Source organism: Micromys minutus (assembly GCF_963924665.1).
Source record: "Micromys minutus genome assembly, chromosome: 21".
NCBI classification, from domain to species: Eukaryota; Metazoa; Chordata; class Mammalia; order Rodentia; family Muridae; genus Micromys; species Micromys minutus.
In genome coordinates, this window is record NC_137956.1 from 37528544 (window position 1) to 37534543 (window position 6000).

Sequence of the window (6000 nt, forward strand, 5' to 3'; positions counted from 1 at the left end):
TAACTCCAAGCTAAGTGTAAGCTCCTTCAATACAGGTTCAGTCTTGAGCTAGAATCTGATGATCTATAAATCTCAAAGCACTGCACTAAGGGCACCTCCTGAGACGCCCAGATTTATGGTGGAAGTGAGGAAGGTAACTTGTAAATTTGTCTGTTCATAACTTTTGATGCAAGACAGGATGGGCCAAGGACTATCTTGGTACTTCTGACAAGGTTGCTATTTGGAAAGATAAACACCCAAAGAGCATATAAGACGACTTTGGAAAAAGCCAGCAGCCACGGGTAGCATGTGACCTTAAACTTCATCCACAAGACAAGTGTCCCAATGCGCTAGACAGTCTGGTAAGAATAGGCTATTCAAAAGTCTTCACGGTAGAGAGAGCAGGAAGGTCATTATAGCTGCTTTACCTCTGAACATCAAACATGGTAATGACTGGCTGCTTCAGGCAGATGTTCCTGGGACATGACCCAGGTTCAGAGACAGTCTGTGCCTTCAGACCACGTGTTAATTCTGTCTCTCAGAACTTGATTAGTCTGTGTCAGGAAACACTCTTTCCTCATCTTGTTCTCTCAGCTCACTTCCTTTAGCCTGGTTGAGAACTCCAGAACTCTGGCTCAGGTATGCCTGAAGGGTTTAAGCAATGTATTGTAAGACAGTTGGCTTACCAGACTTCATCTCCCAGTCTTCCAACAATGCCAGTTACCATGTAGCCACTAGGGGCAGCATACTCCTTTGCAAGGCCCTCTGTACACTCCTAACAGGTCTGAGACCTACTCGCCTTCCATTCCCAGACCTCAGTAGCACATACCCACTTAGTGTAAAGCCAGATGTGCCCTTCCTTTTTCCCAGGAATCACCAACTGAGGTGCTTCCTGTATAAATTGCCAGAGAATATGTCCCTGGGGCTGTTACTCTTGAAATAGTTAAACTTACTGGGTTAGAGGGAACTGTCGATTTCCTCCCCCTTTCCAAACCCTGTAAGAGCTCCCCTAACAGCCTGAGAATATCCATGCTGGTTAAAATGCTTCCCACAACTCCCAGCCCCATTGCCTGAGTGACTGAAACTGGTTCAACCCAGCCATCCAGCCTAGAAAGGGCTACCCCACAGCTGAGGACTTAACTGGCTTCAATAACTCCAAGTCAGCTTCATTGTTCTACCAAGAGCCTGGAACTGCAGCAGTAGCAGCAAGGTACTCAACCCTCTTTTGGTGAGCAAAAGCAGGGAAAGCCCATAGACTGACCCTGCCAACAGAACCAACCTGCTCAAAGCCAGTCCCATCCTACCTCATGCACTGTCCAAGTGCCATTATTCTCTTCTGTTCCTTTCATTACCACCCAGCTAAGCCGCAGTTCAGAAAATTTCTTGACCAAACATCTTGAGTTTAAATTTTATTTTACAAAAAGAGAAATAAAGAAAACTGATAGGCAGTTATACTGACTTACAATTGTTCTGTTTGCTTTTTTTTTTTTAAAAAGTGACATGAAACACAAGTAAAAATAAATACGTCATAGAAACAGCCAGTTGCCCAGTCCCTGGGGCAGAAATGTCTGCCCTGCTGAGAGAGGAGGGAAGCCCATGATCACATCAGCAGCTGGATCAGACAGCTACAGATGGTCCTCTAAGCCAGGCACAGGTCCTGGGCCTCAGGGGTGTCCTGAGGAAAGAAGACAGAAAACTAAAGCCAGGTACCAGAGCCTTGGGGCAACCTCATCTCCCTCCCCTTTCCCCCAACTCCTCTGGCAGCAGTGTGGCCTTGTTATCTGTTGCAACCCCTTCAACCCACCTGGACCCTCTCTCTGATCCCTCTGAAGAGGGTACAAGGAAAAAAACCTGTCTTGGGCAGGCTTGAGGGAATCTTCTGGTGAGTCCCTCAACTGCCGAGAGTTACATAACCAGATAACAGTCATTTTACACCACAGTGCACATGAGCACACACATGCAAACACATACACACACTCATTCAAACACAGCTGGGCTGAGCTCTCTTCCAGGGAGGGTCCTGGGTCAGGTCACAGTATGAGGTCCCCTCTTGTCTGAATATCATCCTAGTAGTGGTAGCAGAGAGTGCCCAAACCTCCCTCAGCCCTCTACATTGTAGATTATGCAGCCTGCCTGGCTACCTCTCCCCAGCACACTAGATGACTATAGCAAACAGACTTGTAGCAAGGGAAAGGCGCAGACTTGGGTCCCTGAAAAGCAAAGAGAGTGGACATTGCCTGCGTATTAGTTCATCATCATAGGACTCAGGTATTCAAAAAAGGCCTAAAGCCAAGCTAGTGGCACAGAATAGACTTTGAGGGATTACAGCAATTCGAATACAGAGGGGCAGAAGAGTCTGTGGAAAGAGTCTGAAGGTGAGCAATGGGCAGTTCAGCACTTTTCAGATTGGCCTTTAAGGTGCTGATTTCCTGGGAACTAGTCAGCAGAGTCAGACAGTCATCCCTCAGGGGAGGAACCTTTCTCTCAGCAGCAATACTGGAGAAAGAGCAACCTAGCTGAATGCACAGAAAACCATGGCTCAGGAGGCCTGGGCATGTGGGAAACTTAAGGGAAGTGGTAAGCAAAAAAAAAAAATCAATGTAGGAACAAGGAATGTAATGCCCCAGAAGACTTTCCCCCAGGGATAAGGACTCAGTTCCAGAGCAATGATGTCACACCTAAAGACACTGACAGCTTGCCACTGATAATCCCACCTATATGACTGATCTTCTGTTTCAACTATCAGCAAAACATACCCCAGCTCTTTGCGACGTGCTCCCAGAGTAGGAAACTTCATTTTTAGTTAAATCTTCGTTAAATATATGATCCACACATTAATTCTGAGAAGAGTTCCAAGGGCCAGACAAAATCTTTAAGTCTGGAATACAGATACTCAAGGGCCGATGACTTCAGAGATAAGCCATTAAGAATGATCTGACCTAATATGGTTCACCTACTTTCTTGAACAGCTACTCCATCCCTACCAGAGGGGACACAGAAACATAAGGGAATCAAGTATCTTAAGTGTCATACTGGATCATTTAGTAGTGTTACAGATAATAAGAATTTAGAGTACACCAGAGTGACTGGACTTCTTGAGAGACCCTTAAAACATCTCATGAAAGACAAATAGAGAAAATGCAGGGCCTGACCTTTGCCTTTCCCCACGGTCTCACTGTATACATAGCACAATATAATCTTCCTGCCTCAGCTTCTCAAGGGCTAGGATTACAAGCATAAATTGGTATACCCACCTACCACCTCATGTTTCCAACCCTTGCCACTGCTCATGTATGGTGTACATGCACATTTCCCCAAAAGTCCACATGAAAAGTAGGATATTTAGGTTTGTTGGAAGGTTGCCAAAGCCCATGGAGCTAATAAGCAATTTCATCTTCTATGATGTCACCCCTATCCTTATATAAGAGAAGCTGCATGTTACCACAAAAAAAAAAAACCAAAACAAAACAAAAAACAAAACAAAACAAACAAACAAACAACAACAACAAAAAAAAAAAAACAAAAAAAACCCTTCTTTAGCCAGGAGACCTGTCTAGAGTTATGGCTGCTGCAAAGATGAAGTGAGTTCCAAGCCTGGAATGACTGAGTATACAGCCATCACATGCTGCCTCTCAGGATTCCCATTTACTTCGGGGCAGCTTAAAAACCAGTTCCAGTTCCCTACTGAAATTATTTCTACTAACTTCCTATTTGTGAACACAGAAGCATTCCTTTCCCTGGCTAGCATGGCACACACACAGAGACATGCAACTCTGGGAACTCAGTGTTCCAAGGTCTGAGAGGCATGTAACACAGAGACACACAGACACAGACAACTCTGGGAAGTCAGTGTTCCCAAGGTCTGAGAGGCATCCATGTAACCCAAATTCTAAATGTGTTCTGCAAATTATACAGGTCTGGACTAGCTCACTCTCACTGCACCAGCCTCAACTAAAGAGCCCACTCCAGTTAAATGCCTTGACTATTAATTCTTGGACTACATATGACCAAGAAAGCACTGGTTGAAACTGCTATTTTTAAATTATTAAAAATAATTTGCATAGCTAAATTGTAGATCTAAGGCTTCTATGAGTAGAAGAGTTAAGTGTCTGACAGGGTGCACATGAAAACAGAGAGAAAACTCAAGTTCCACTTTTGGTGTTACTGGACAGTACACACACTTCATCAACCATCTCCTTGTCTCTGGGACAATCCCATAGTGTCTGCCTTTAAGCTCCCTCCTTTCCCCCTAATAATGAGAAGTTACTAGTCAAGAGTCACAGGCAGTGGTTAAGATACTTCTCGGACTAGGAGGCAGATCTAGCAGTTGTCCACTCAGTTTGGAGCCAAGGGAAGATGGTAAAGCCAGACAGGAGTTATTCATCACAAAAAACTGCATGGAAAAACGTGGGGGGTGGGTTGGAGGGAGAAGAGAGCTACAAGACACAGTACACAACAATAACAGAAAACAGCCAGTGTTTATGTTTAAGTACTAGACACCCCTGCCGTGGTATTTGGAACAAGGAAAGGGAGACCAAAATGACTCATGTGTTCATATTCTTTTAAAACAAAAGCCAGACGTAAGACTCCTAAGAGGAAGGGCTTCCCTGTGATACTTCAGAGAAGATGGAGGGACCAGAAACCAGGCCCATACTGATCCCCTGATATGCTAGGGAGGCCAAGACAAATCCCAATTCAAAATCAATAGTCTATTACCTCAACCCAGCAGCTACCTATCCACAGTTTCACTCTTCAGCAAAGAACTGGCCTGTAAAATCATCAGAGGACAATAGTTCCAAATGTGGAGGTTATTTACTTCCCAGTAGCAAAGTCCATGATCCCAAGTTTCAGTTTTTATGGAATGAGTCTCACCGCCCCCAACTAGCCAGTCTCAGGGTTCCCTGATTCTCCTGAGAGGTCATTTCCTCACAATATAGCCATTTAATCTAACTTTTGGTTAATTCTAATTCTCTTTCCCTGGTCAATTAATTTACCATCTACCTGGGACCCTTCTTTTATTTTATTTTTACCAGCAGCTGGGGGGGTATGGAATATTTTAGAATTTGCTTTACTGCTATCTGCTATCTTCTTTATAACCCTCCACCCACCACCCTTGCCCCCAAATGAAAGTAATAAATAATTGCCCATAAGAAATAAATTAACATGGAGCTCTCTAATAGGGAGGGAAAGAAGAGAAAAGGCCATCAGGACAGGCAGCCGAAGGAGCTTAGTTCTGTCCTACTGAGGCCACTTTTCCAGCCACAGCACAACCTCAGCCTCACACTACAGTGTACTTTGTGTCCATGTTGAAAGGGACATCTGCTCAGAGATGGCCACTGTGGAGAGAATAAGAGATTGGAAACACTCACTCACTTTCTCATGATTTCCCCCAAGGTAAAAAACAAATGTGGGACTAGAGACTCAAGTTAACCCAGCCTTCTGTTCACCAGCCAGAAGGAAACTGGCTTTCATCATGGCTCTTCTCCTGGACTCACTTTGATGTTTGACTTCGTAGCCATAGACCACCACACTCTGATTTACACTTCAAAAGAGATAATAAATTCATTTCTTTTTAGTTTGCCTTAGTTTTTCCCCTCCCTCCCCTCCCACTTTCACCCTTGTTCTGCTACATACATATTCTCTCTTGCGTGCATGGGTACACACGTACACACACACACACGCACACACACACATACACACACATGTGCGCGCTCGCACTTCCTGCCAACCTCCTAAAAAAGATACCCTTCCTGTGGAATCTCAGTCTGCTCCCCATGCCCATTCTCATCTCCCTTACTCTTCTCCCATCCTCAGGCCAAACTAAGTAACTCAGGCAAGATTTCTTGGGAGAGATGTTCCTGAAGGCAGAATGGGAGATGCACTTCTACACTCAAATGGGCATCTAAGCAGACAGCATAAGAAGGGCAAAAAGGAAGAGGCAGGCTGCCATACACTCCATCCCTGTTTGCGGTCCCTGATTTCCCACTGTTACAGCTCTGCGGAGTTTCTGGGGTCTTTTGT